The sequence below is a fragment of the Elephas maximus genome, chromosome 13 (genome assembly GCF_024166365.1).
Source record: "Elephas maximus indicus isolate mEleMax1 chromosome 13, mEleMax1 primary haplotype, whole genome shotgun sequence".
Taxonomy (NCBI): Eukaryota; Metazoa; Chordata; class Mammalia; order Proboscidea; family Elephantidae; genus Elephas; species Elephas maximus.
Window position 1 is genome coordinate 99,111,605 of NC_064831.1, and position 14,332 is coordinate 99,125,936.

Below are 14,332 nucleotides of genomic sequence, written 5' to 3' on the forward strand. Positions count from 1 at the left end.
CGTGATCTCTGGGATCACTCCAGGCTCAGTCAGACCATTAAGTCCGGTCTTTTTATGAGAATTTGGGGTCTGCATCCCACTGTTCTGCTCCAGGAATTCTCTGTTGTGTTCCCTGTCAGGGCAGTCATTGGTGGTAGCCGGGCACCATCTAATTCTTTTGATCTCAGGCTGATAGAGTCTCTGGTTTATGTGGCCATTTCTTTCTTTTGGGCAAATGTTTTCCTTGTGTCTTTGGTGTTCTTCATTCTCCTTTGCTCCAGGTGGGTTGAAACCAATTGATGCATCTTAGAAGGCTGCTCACTAGCTTTTAAGACCCCAGATGCCACTCACCAAAGTGGGATGCAGGTTTTCTTAATACACCTTGTTAGGCCAATTCACCTAGATATCCCCTGAAACCATGGTACCCACATCCCTGTCCCTGCTACTCAGTCCCTTGAAGTGTTTGGCTGTATTCAGGAAACTTCTTAGCTTTTGCTTTAGTCCAGTTGTGCTGACTTCCCCTGTATTGTGTGTTGTCCTTCCCTTCACCTAAGATTATTCTTGTTTTTGTACTAATTACCGAATACCCCTCCCCCCTTCCCACCCTCATAACCATCAAAGAATTTTTCTTCTGTGCTTAAACCTTTTCTGGAGTTTTTATGATAGTACTCTCATCTCATACTACATTCCTTCTTTTGCAACGGACTAATTTCACTCAGCATAACGCCTTCCAGATTCCTCCAGGTCATGAGATGTTTCACAGATTCATCATTACTCTTTACTGTTGCATAGTATTCCATTGTGTGAATATACCGTAATTTGTTTATCCATTTATTGATGGACACCTTGGTTGTTTCCATCTTTTTGCTGTTGTAAACAGTGATGCAATGAACATGGATGTGCATATATCTGTTCATGTGAAGGCTCTTATTTCTCTAGGGTATATTCCAAGGAGTGTGATCGCTGGATCATATGGTAGTTCTATTTCTAGCTCTTTAAGAAAGCGCCAAATCAATTTCCAAAGTTGTTGTATGATTTTACATTCCCACTAGCAGTATACAAGTGTTCCAGTCTCTCCACAACTTCTCCAACATTTATTATTTTGTGTTTTTTGGATTAATGCTAGCCTTTTCAGAGTGAGATTGTATCTCATTGTAGTTTTGATTTGCATTTCTAATGCAATGATGGTTAATGAGTGTGAGAATTTCCTCATGTATCTGTTAGCCACCTGAATACCTTCTTTGGTGAAGTGCCTGTTCATATCTTTTGTCCATTTTTTAATCGGGTTATTTGTCTTTCTGTTGTTGAGGTCTTGCAGTATCTTGTAGATTTTAGAGATTAGAGACTGATCAGATTTGTTGTTGCCAAATATTTTTTCCCAGTCAGTAGGTTGTCTTTTTCCTCTTTTGGTGAAGTCTTTTGATGAGCATAAGTGTTTGATTTTTAGGAGCTTCCAGTTACCTAGTTTCTTTTCTGGTGTTTGTGCATTGTTAGTAATGTTTTGTACACTGTTTATGCCATGTATAAGGGCTCCTAGCATTGCTTCTATTTTTTCTTCCACAATTTTTATTGTTTTAGATTTTATGTTTAAGTCTTTGATCCATTTTGAGTTATTTTTGTGCATGGTGTGAGGTATGGGTCTTGTTTCATTTTTTTGCAGATGGACGTCCAGTTATGCCAGCATCATTTGTTAAAGAGACTGTCTTTTCCCCATTTAATGGACTTTGGGCCTTTGTCAAATAACAGCTGCTCATAGTTGGATGAATTTATGTCTGGATTCTCAATTCTTTTCCATTGGCCTATGTATCTGTTATTGTACCAGTACCAGTACTACTGTGGCAGTATAATAGGCTCTAAAATCAGGTTGTGTGAGGCTTTGTTCATCTCTTTCAGTAATGTTTTATTTATCTGGGGCCTCTTCCTTTTCCATAGGAAGTTGGTGATTTGTTTCTCCATCTCATTAAAAAATTACATTGGCGCCTGGGCTCTTAAAAGCTAGCAAGCAGCCACCTAAGATGCATCAATTGGTCTCAACCCACCTGAAGCAAAAGAGAATGAAAAATATGAAAGACAAGGTAATTATGAGCCCAAGAGACAGAAAGGGCCACATAAATCAGAGACTACCTCTGCCTGAGACCAGAAGAACTAGGTGGTGCCCAGCTACAACCAATGACTTCCCTGACAGGGAACACAACAGAGAACCCCTGAGGGAGCAGGAGTGCAGTGGGATGCAGACCCCAAATTCTCATAAAAAAGACCAGACTTAATGATCTGACTGAGGCTAGAAGGACTCTGGAGGTCATCGTCCCCAGACCTTCTGTTAGTCCAAGACTGCGACCATTCCCAAAGCCAACTCTTCAGACAGGAATTGGACTGGACTATAAGACATAAAATGATACTGGTGATGAGTGAGTTTTTGGCTCAAGTAGACACATGAGACTATGTGGGTAGCCCCTGTCTGGAGGAAAGATGAGAAGGCAGAGGGGGCAGAAGCTGGCTGACTAGACACTGGGAATACAGGGTGAAGAGGAGGAGTGTGCTGTCTTATTAAGGGAAGAGTAACTAGGAGCACGTAGCAAGGTGTGTTTGTTTTTTGTGTGAGAGACTGACTTGATTTATAAACTTTAGCTTAATGAGCAATTAAAAAAAAAAGAGTTGCATGTTGGAAAATATACAAAAAATGTCACTGGAATTTGGATCGGGATTGCATTGTATCTATAGATCGCTTTGGGCAGAATAGACATTTTCATAATGTTGAGTCTTCCTATCCATGAGCAAGGTATGTTTTTCCACTTATGTAGGTCTCTTTTGGTTTCTTGTAGTTTTTTTTTTTTTTCTTGTATAGGCCTTTATGTCTCTGGTTAGATTTATTCCTAAGTATTTTATCGTTTTGGGGACTATTGTAAATGGTATTGATTTGGTGATTTCCTCTTCCAAGTTCTCTTTGTTGGTGTGGAGGAATCCAAATGATTTTTGTATGCTTACCTTGTATCCCGAAAATTTGCTGAAATCTACTAGTTCCAGTAGTTTTCTTATGGATTCTTTAGGGTTTTCTGTATATAAGATTATATCATCTGCAAATAGGGATACTTCTACTTCTTCCTTACAAATTTGGATGCCCTTTATTTCTTTTTCTAGCCTGATTGCTCTGGCTAGAACCTCCAGCACAATGTTGAATAAGAGTGGTAATAAAGGACATCCTACATCTTCCATTTTTGTCTTAGCTTTGTGTTTCAAAAGTTTTTGTGGCTTCTGGTGCCCATATTCTTTGATCTTGTCAGAGTCTTTCCTGAAAATTAAATTCCTATCAAAGGAGTTTCTGGAGAGTCATGAGTCTGATAGGACAGAAGAAATATTGTCAGACAGGGCAGAAGAGTTCAACCACACCCAGTATTAAGTCTTGAATGGCCTCAATTTCTTCTTGAACCAGTGGGGAGGATTTTGAAGGTGGGATTCCATTTATTCTTCGAGGAATACAGAGGATGAGAAATCAGGATTGACACCAGGTTCCAGCAGAGCTAGCTATAGGAACTTGCGTTCCAAATACATCCAAGGAAATTTCCCTGGGAGGAGTGAAGAGTACAATATGACCTGCACATTAGGTTCTATCTGAATAAGGAAATACCGCATTCTTTAATTAAAACAAACAATGAAAGAAAAGAAAAATATAGAGTGGGGTTGTGTAAAGAGAGTCTGTTAATGAGCCATGTAAACTGGTCGATAGGTCATGGTCCTGACAAGCTGTCTGCCGCATGCCTTCCTGCTCATCCGATTCAACCCTGACGTTTAGATGGGTCTTCTTGATGACCTTAGGTCCAGCCCCAGGACCTGGGATACTATAGGGGCTCTGATAAGAATGCTCTACTCGCTCACCAAGAAATGCCCACAGCTCACTCCCTCACTTTATCCAGGCCTCTGCTCAAGTGACATCTCAGAGACAATTTCCCCAATCCCTTATTCTACTTTAGGACTTGTCACATAAAATTTTCTTATACATTTTGTGTTTATATTGTCTGTCTCCCCTCCATTAAACTATGTTAGCCATGCAGGCAGGAACATATCCTTGCTTCATTGAGTGCTATAGCCTACATCTCCAGAGCAAGAATTGGTACATTGTAAATATTCATTTTATTGCTAATTCATTAAATAGATGGATTTATCAAGGAGATACTACACCAAAATGCTGAGAGTTCCTAATTACAATTGGTTGGGATTAAATTTTCTTTATATTTCAGAGTTTTATTTTACACACTTTTTTTTTTCTAGATGGAATACTGTTTCCAAACTCCCTGGTTGGAGTAAACAGTTACATTTTAAACTACTGGTCAAAAGACTGAAGGTTCGAACCCGCCCAGAAGTGCCTCGGAAGACAGGCCTGAGGGATCTGCTTCCAAAAGTCACAGCCTTGAAAACACTGTGGAGCAGATTCTGGGGCTAGAATTCCTTGGGTGAATATCCCAGAGGGGTCATCAAGTAGCTCTGTGATCAAGGGTATGTGAGTTAATGCATAAGGTTTCCAGTTTCCTCAACTGAAAAAAAAAAGATAATACATATCCTTAGTTAGTCATAAAGATTATATAGTAAATGATATTCAAATATTAGCCATTTTTATAATTGTTACTATTATATCATATTGCCTTTTATGGTATTTCAGCCTTATAGAATTTGGGAGTGTCATCCTTCTATCCTTCCAAATACCATTTTTGTAAAATGTTGCATTTTAGGTTTTCTTCCATTACCCAAAACACTGTACATTTTAAAAAGGATGAATGCCACACTTTTTTAGAAACAAGTTCTAAAAAACTGTGTTCCATCTATGACACTGATATTATTCATTTACTTTAACTTTTCATTTTGAAATAATTTTAGACTCACATAAAGTTGCAAAATTACTACAGAAAACATCTGTGTCTCCTTCCCTGAGCTTCCCCCAGTGTCAGAGACATAACTATGGAAAATAATGCCTATTCAGGGTGAGATCAAGGCATGGGAGGACCCTAAGCACTGACAATCTGTGAAGCCCCCTCTTCTGCTTACTCAAGCATTGGAACATGGTATTTGAGTTATACATACACACTTGGAAACCCTGGTGGCATAGTGGTTAAGAGGTACTGCTGCTAACCAAAAGATCAGCAGTTCTAATCCATCAGGCACTCCTTGAAAACTCTATGGGGCAGTTTTACCCTCTCCTATAGGGTCACTATAAGTCATAATTCACTCAATGGCAATGAGTGTGGTTTTGATTTGGTATATATACATGTATATGTATGTGTGTGTGTGTGAATGTGTATCTTATCTTTCTGTGATGTAACTTGTTTTTAAATGTGACGATAATGTTAGCAATTGAACTTAAAAGTGGCGTATGTCATTTTAAAGGAATGAGGTGAACTGGATTACAATTTTTTTAGTAGATACAGGGTACTAAGATTTTTAATATATTTCACATTTTCTACAAAAAGAATATTCCATGTACCCTACAGCACAGAAAATGAGTCAGTGAACTTAGTTGTTTCAACAACCAATGTAAAATTCTGTTGATAACCCACAACAAAAAATTGACTTTCACCAATTTTGCCTTAAATGGCTTATACTTCAATTTCAATGCTCACTTCATAATAAATGATAAGATTATAAATGAACAAATGAAAATATGTCATAAAAGAAAATTTAATGATCAGAAAACAAATATTAAACAAATTACTATATTTTATTTTTAGATAGATATTTCATCTCTAACATGATATAATTAAAAATATTTCTATTCTTTGCTCTTACAAATTCTTCAATGCAGTCAAGAAATCAAATGACATATTACTTTGGACAAATCTGCTGCAAAAACCACTTTAAAGTTTTGAAAAGCCAAGATATCACTCTGAGGACTAAGGTGTGCCTGACCCAAGCCATGATATTTTCAATTGCCTCATATGCACGTGAAACCTGGATGATGAATAAGGAAAACTGAAGAAGAACTTGAAATATGGAATTGGCAATGAATATTCAATATACTGTGGACTGCCAGAGGAACAAACAAGTCTGCTTTGGAAAAAATACTGCCAGAGTGCTCTTTGGAAGTGAGAATGGCAAGGCTTCATCTCACATACTTTGGACATGTTGTCAGGAAGGGCCAGTCCCTGGAGAAGGACATCATGCTTGATAAAGTAGAGGATCAGCAAAAAAGAGGAAAACCCTCAATGTGATGGATTGACACAGTGGCTGCAACAGTGGGCTCAAACACAGCAATGATTGTGAAGATGGTGCAGGACAAAGCAGTGTTTGGTTCTGTTGTACATAGGGTCGCTATGAGTAGGAAACCTACTTGATGGTACCTAACAACAACACAACAGGCTCTTACAAATTCTTCAATGATTTCACCACAATCAAGCTGCCAAACAATGTCTACATCCATGCCTAATAAGGATAATGAATCGAGTCTTTCCACACCCGTGGAATACAGGGTGGAGAGGAGGAGTGTACCGTCACATTAGGGAGAGAGCAGCTAGGAGAACATAGCAAGGTGTGTATAAGTTTGTGTATGATAGACTGATTTTATTTGTAAACTTTCACTTACAGCACAATTAAAAAAAAAAACTTGCACACTTACTTTCCATCCTTTAATGCTGCATATTCATAATTCATTGGACTACTGCTGATAACTGACCGGGGTGAGAGCAATTGCAAAGAGCATGATACAAATACAAGTATATGCTCAAATCTAAAGATGCGTTTTGGTCTGCTTTGAGCAAGACAGGACCAGATATGTCATGAGTCACATGATTATAGTGTTGCGGGCACATTCTTTTTGTTGTTGTACTTTAGATGAAGGTTTAACAGAACAAACTAGTTTCTCATTAAACACATATTGTTTTATGACATTGGTTAACAACGCCACTACATGTCAACACTCTCCCTTCTTGGCCTTGGGTTCCCTATTACCAGCTTTCCTGTCCCCTCCTGCTTTCTAGTCCTTGCCCCTGGGATGTTGTGCCCCTTTAGTCTCATTTTGTTTTATGGGCATGCCTAATCTTTGGCTGAAGGGTAAACCTAGGGAGTGACTTCATTACTGAGCAAAAACGTTATCCAGGGGCCATACTCTCGGGGTTTTTGCAGTCTCTGTCAGGCTACACTGGCACATTCTTCTGTGGCTGATGAAAGAGAATGTGAGGTTATACCAATCAGTCAAAAACAAAAAGGAAAATATAATAGTTATACAAAATTTATAAAATGTACATTTTATTTCTTTGTGGAATTGTTCAACTCCGATATTTGGAGATACATACATAATTGTTGAACAATAACACCACTTCTCAATGAAAAAGTTTGTTTTGCAAATCATAACAATATCAATCAGTTTCATAAAAGAAAGTCAGTTTCAAGGAAATGGAAAATAAAATATATTTACATAGTTTTTATTTTCTAAATTCTCATTTAATCTATTTCCTCAAGGAATTGTTCAATTTCTTTAAATGGAGATATGTAAATATTCTCATAAAATATGAATGTAATGTTATGATAAACACACTTTGTTGCTTTCTTGGAAGACAAATTTAGAAACACACTCGTTGCAAAACTCGATCCTTTTAATGTGCCTAATATCTCGTTTATTGGCATATACAGAATATCAAGTACTGTGTTCTGTGTAACAGACAATAAAAGGTGAAACTCACGTGTTACATAAATAAGTTTTCATGTTGGATAAGTACTAATATTTCTAGTATTTTTTGGATGTTTACTATGTCAGTATTATATTAAATATTATTATATTAAATTATTACCAATGTTAGTATTATATTGCATCCATGTGTATGCCAAACATATTTTAAGGTTATGCATATTATTGTTTACAAAACTTAGAAGATGGCTCTATATGTAAATTCTAAATAGTTAAAAAGTGACTTGATTGAATTCATTGCAATGGTCGACTTACTCGAGTACCTTCGCTTTTGTGTGTCATCTGGGACTAGAGTTCCCATTGTTTGTTTACCAGGATGTGCACAACAGTGCACCCTTGTTTTTGTATCATGGTAAAGAGCATTGCTGGCTCTCATGGCTGGAGTTGCTATATCAGCAGATGTGGATGTATAAGAAGGTTCTCTCAAAATGGATCAGAGACATATTATCTATTAATATAACCCATCCTTGCCCAGTAATCACTCATGTTGGGTCCAGTTGCATATTGGGTGAATGATGTAGCAAGAGTTAGACTCTATAGCCCACCCCTACCTCTTGCTTATTAGAAAGAAATAGTATACTTCCAAGAGACCCACCGAGATAAGGAGTTTCGATTACATGGGAGGGGACCATATGAGACAGATGTCAATGAAGGTGTTGAAGTGGTGGGGGTCTCATAGCTTGAACAACCTTGCTCCTGGGTGCGCCCCGACCCTGCACGAACCTTATTTCTGGCTGGTACATTCTCACGCACTGGAGCTGGTATCAATTTCATTTTGTGCCCTGCCAGTTCCGTTCCACTGTGCCACTCTCTTTTCCTTGTGTCAAGTCTGCGTGGCATGTATGGATCTTTGCTTTGGACAACTGGTGCCCCAGTTTTGTTGATGCCCTAAGCATGTACTTACCTGTCTTATTAGGTAATTCGTCCCTGTGCCTTTGACAAGCACTGAAATTGCTCCCTGCAGAGGTGTAGCGAGGGTAACAAGCATACAGGGGGTATTCTCTAAGTTGTGTCCCCCTCCCTTCCTATTTCACGATGAATAAACTTTGATAACAGTGAAACATCAGCAGAGATGCCTTCCCTTCCTTGTCCAGCTGCCTCAGGCGCTTTTCGTATTTGTGGTGCCTCAGAATATCACTCCACACTTTGTCTGGTGCCCCCTTTGACTTGTGCCCAGGAGCAAGTGGCCCTCCTGCCCCCCTTGCTACACCTCTGTGCCCCATCCAAACATCTGACACCTATCTTTGAGATAACTGTACCACAATATCAGCTCAAAAATCAAGTCAAGCTCATTGATCTTTTACTTAACACCTCTGGCACTACATGAACATTACAACTGCACCTTCCGTGCTTTCACTGATGAAAATTTGTCTATGATGTGCTCAAAGTCATTTTTTTCAGTTTCTTCTCTTCCTACACTCAGCAGAGCACAATCACACAGTCTACCTTGACCCATGGAGGCTCTCGGATATGAAAGCATTAGTTTTAACTTGGATGAATGATTTCTCACAGTTGGTGATGGAAACTTAAATGGTTAATAGGAAAAAAAAGTGGCACCCCACTTCAAGTGGCACCTAGGACACCTGCCTTGCCTGCCATACCTTAGACATGCTTCTGCCCAGTGATAAAAACTTAGACAACCATAGTCATAACTTAAGGCAGAACATTGACCTTGGTGCTAACTAAACCACAAAATGTATTCAAATTTCACCAGTTTTGATAAGCATTCATTTTTATTGAGGGAATTGTGCAGTTCTATCAAGTTGTATCACATGTATAGATGTGTGTGGCCATCAACAAAATAAGGATACAAATAAATGATCTTGTTTATAATTAAAACCTTTATAGTCAAACCCTCCCACTAACCCTGGCAAGCACTTGTTTGTACTCCATCCCTATAATTTTGTCCTTTTGAAGATGTTATAAAATTGGAATCACATAGTATGTGACATTTTGAGATCAGATTTTTTCACTCAGGATAATGCCCTTGGGATCCATCCAAGGTTCTGTGTGTATCAATATTTCATTTATTTTTATTACTGAGCAATATTCCATTGTGTGGGTGTACCATTTTATCCATTCACCTCTTGAAGGATATTTGTATCTTTCTCCAGTTTGGGGCTATTGTAATAAAGCTGTTACAACATTGTTGTTGTTGTTGTTAGCTGCTATTGGCTCGACATCTGGCTCATGGAGATCCTGGAACAAAACACTGCCCAGTCCTGTGCCTTCCCCATGATGAGTTGCTGATAAGACTGTTGTGATTCATAGAGTTTTCACTGGCTGATTTTTTGAAGTAGATTGCCAGCTCTTTCTAGTCTCTCTTAGGCTAAATGCTCCAGTAAAACCTGGTCTGCCTCACAGCAACTTGCAGTCTAGCACTGATACGTGGTTGGTGGCTATGCACGAGGTATTTTGGACAGGAATCAAGCCTGAGTCTCTCACATGTACCATCTATGCCTTATGCTGTAAACATTAGTCCACAGGTTTTTGTATAGACATATGTAAATATTCAGGAGTGGGATAACTGGACTATATGGCAAGTGTATGTTTGTTTAACTTTATAAGATACTGTCAAAGTATATTGAAGAGTGGCTGTAAAATTTTACATTCCCACCAGCTTTGTGTCAGAGTTCTTGCTTGGATATAGACAGTGTCTTAATTACCTAGTGCTGCCGTAACAAAATATACCACAAGTAGATACCTTTAAGAAGTAGAAATATTTTATCACCATTCAGGAGGCTTAAAGTCCAAATCAGAATCTCAGTTACTTCTGTGGCCTTTCTCTCAGTTTCTGATGTCTGCCAGCAATCCCTGATATTCCTTTGCATGTAGATGGGTCCTTTCTTGGCAGCTTCCCCTTTGCGTGTCTCTGTGTCTATTCTTCTGTTTTTAAAAGATATCTCTCAGAAGTAGGTAGGTTTAGTACCCACCCTACTCTGCTGTGACCTCATTAACATAGCAAAAGGAAGCTCCCGTTTCTGAACAAGGTCATATTTACAGGTACCGGGCTTAGGACTTCCACATGTATATTATTGGGGGACAAAATTCAACCCATAACAGACACTATAATTTATTGTGGTTATTCAAATATGCTGGTAGTGATATTTCATTGTTGCCTTAATAAACATTTTCCTAATGGCTAATAATATTGAACATCTTTATACGTGCTTATTTACAACTCATATATCCACTTTGGTCAAGTGTCTGGTCAACTCTTTGACCATTTTCTCTAATTGGATTATTGATTACTTAACGTTGAGTTTAGAGAGTTCTTTATATATTCTGGCTACATGTCCTTGGTCTAATACTTGGTTTGGAAATATTTACCCCCAGTCTGTGGCTTCTCCTTTTATTCTCTTAAGAGTAACACAGAGAGGCAGAGCCAAGATGGCAGAATAGACAGACGCTTCTGGCAAGCCCTCTTTACAACAAAGACCCCTCCCAAAAACAGTGAAGCGAGTATATTTATGACAAACTAGGAGCTCTGAGAATCAAAGGCAAGCTTAGAAAATGAAGGGGCTGGAGGAGGAAGAAAGTTTCGGAAACGGAGAGGAGTTACCAGACCTGAATCATGGGGAGCCCTTAGGCACCATTCCTGGGAGCTGCGGCAGTGGGCTGGTACTAGCATTAGGCCGCAGTTTCTTCAGAGAGAAGCAGCCAGCCACACAGCCTACTCACACCTCCAGAACCAGAGAAGAGTGGCGCTTTTGGCAAAAGCTGAGTACTTGTGTATATTTTACCATGCCCCCCCTCACCCAAGATGACTTCCCTGGGCCTGAGATAGTGCTTGTTGAGAGCCTAGGCCCATCCTCCCAGCCTTGGAGAAGGAATAAATTTAAATTTGCAACTGGGGGGGAAAGATAATTTCCAGGTCCACTAACCGGGGGAGCTCAGAACAGAAGCGGCTCCTGTCCAGGCATAAACGGTCCATGGACTTTGAGTACCTTCCCCTCTGCATGGACCTGTGTGGGCCTATTTCAGGAGAATAGGCTCTTGTTGGCAGACTCCAACCATTTCACCTAGCGGTGGAGAGGTGGGTGTTTGATGTTTGACATTGCTTTGCCTATTAAACAGGGTCCTCAGCTACCCACATCAGGGGCCTAAGGACTGGTAGCTCCACTCAGGTCACTCAGCCACCCACGACAGGGGTCCAGGGATAACTTGTAGCTCCCAGTCCTTACAACCAAAAACATTGGGTGCCCATGGTCCATTTGCAGAACCCACCCACCTGTATGCTCTAGGGAACAGAGAATGCTTTCCTCAGAGACAAGTGGGGGATGATTCTCAGCCTCCTGCCTTGTTTAGAGTGTGACCCTCTGCTGCAAGCAGATACCGGTACCTACACCAATCACCCCTGCCCCAAGACAGTAGGGCAGAGCCTGTACCACACACTTGGTGATCAGCTACCTGGACACCTGAGCTGAATTCATACAAGAAAAGTGAATGGACTTTTAGACAGTTATACCTGATAGCAGCTCTATCCATCTGGGGACAGGTAACTAGAGCTCCAAAGGTGAAAATAATCAAGCTAGCTCATTTGAGCAATGCATAGGGGTATACCAAAACAAAACAAAGCAAGAAGCTACGACATGGTAAGAAAGCATAAACTAATACAATAACTTATAGATGGCTCAGAGACAATGGTCAATACCAAGTCACATAAAGAAACAGACCATGATCACTTCAACAGGCTCACAAAACAGAGAATCCAGGGATCTTCTAGATGCCAGTGCATTCCTGGAATTACCAGAGCCAGAAAAAAAAAAAAGGTTAATATACAGAACTCTTCAAGACATCAGGAAGGAAATGAGGCAATATGCAGAACAAGCCAAAGAACACACAGATAAAACAATTGAAGAAATTAGAATGATTATTCAGGAACATACCGAAAAGTTTAATAAGCTGGAAAAATCCATAGACAGACAGCAATCAGAAATTCAGAAGATTAACAATAAAATTAGACAACTCAATAGCAAGTCAGAGAAACAGAATTGAGCAAGTAGAAGCTAGAATTTCTGAACTCGAAGATAAATCACTTGGCACTAATATATTTGAAGAAAAATCAGATAAAAGGGTTTAAAAAATGAAGAAACCTTAAGAATCATGTGGGACTCTTTCAAGAGAAATAAACTACAAGTGACTGGAGTATCAGAACAGGGATGGATAACAAAAAATACAGAGGGAATTTTTGAAGATTTGCTGGCAGAAAACTTCCCTGATATCATGAAGGATGAGAAGATATCTATCCAAGATGCTCATCAAACTCCACAGAATTTAGATCTTAAAAGAAAGTCACCAAGACATATTATAATCAAACTTGCCAAAACCAAAGATAAAGAGAGAATTATAAGAGCAGCGAGGGATAAACGAAAAGTCACCTACAAAGGAGAGCCAATAAGAATAAGCTCAGACTACTCAGCAGAAACCATGCAGGCAAGAAGGCAATGGGATGACGTATTTTAAAAATTGAAGGAAAATGAAAGCTTCAAAGGTCAGCGAAGCAGGGGCTGGGGTCTGGGGAACTTGGTTTGAGGGGACTTCTAAGTCAATGGGCAAAACAATTCTATTATGAAAACACTCTGCATCCCACTTTGAATTGTGGCACCTGGGGTCCTAAATGCCAACAAGCAGCCATCTAAAATACATTAATTGGTCTCAACCCACCGGGAGCAAAGGCAAAGGAAGAACACCAAGGTCACACGACAACTAAGAACCCAAGAGACAGAAAGGGCCACTTGAACCAGAGACCTACATTATCCTGAGACCAGAAGAACTAGTTGGTGCCTGGCCACAATCGATGTCTGCCCTGTCAGGGAACACAACAGACAACTCCTGAGGGAGCAGGAGACCAATGGGATGCAGACCCCAAATTCTCATGAAAAGACCACACCTAATGGTATGATTGCGACTAGAGGAATCCCAGAGACAATGCTCCCCAGAACTTCTGATGGCACAGGACAGGAACCATCCCCGAAGACAAATCATCAGGCATGAAAAGGACTGGTCAGTGGGGGGGAGAGAGATACTGACGAAGAGTGAACTAATTAAATCAGGTGGACGTGGGAGAGTGTGTTGGCAACTCTTGACTGGAGGGGGAATGGGAAGATAGAGAGAGAGGGAAGATGGTAAAATTGGCACGAAACGAGAGACTGTAAGGGCTGACTCAATAGGGGGAGAGCAAGTGGGAGAAGGGAGTAAGATGTATGTAAACCTACATGTGACAGACTGATTGGAATGGTAAATGTTCACTTGAAGCTTAATAAAAATTAAAAAAAAAATGAAGGAAAAAAATTGCCTGCCAAGAATCACATATCCAGGAAAACTGTCTCTTAAGTATGAAGGTGAAATTAAGACATTTCCAGATAAACACAAGTTTAGGGAATTCGTAAAAACCAAATCAAAACTACAAGAAATACTAAAGAGAGTTCTTTGGTTAGAAAATCAGTAATATGAGGTATCAACCCCAGGACTAGAACACTCGGCAGAGCAACCAGAAGTCAACCCAGACAGGGAAGTCCAACAAAACAAATCAAGATTATATATATATATATATATATATATATATATATATATATATATATATATATATAAGCTAGAAACAGGGTAACAGCAATGTTATTATATAAAAGTAGACAACATTAAAATAATAAAGAGGGACTAAGAAATGTAATCATACACCTT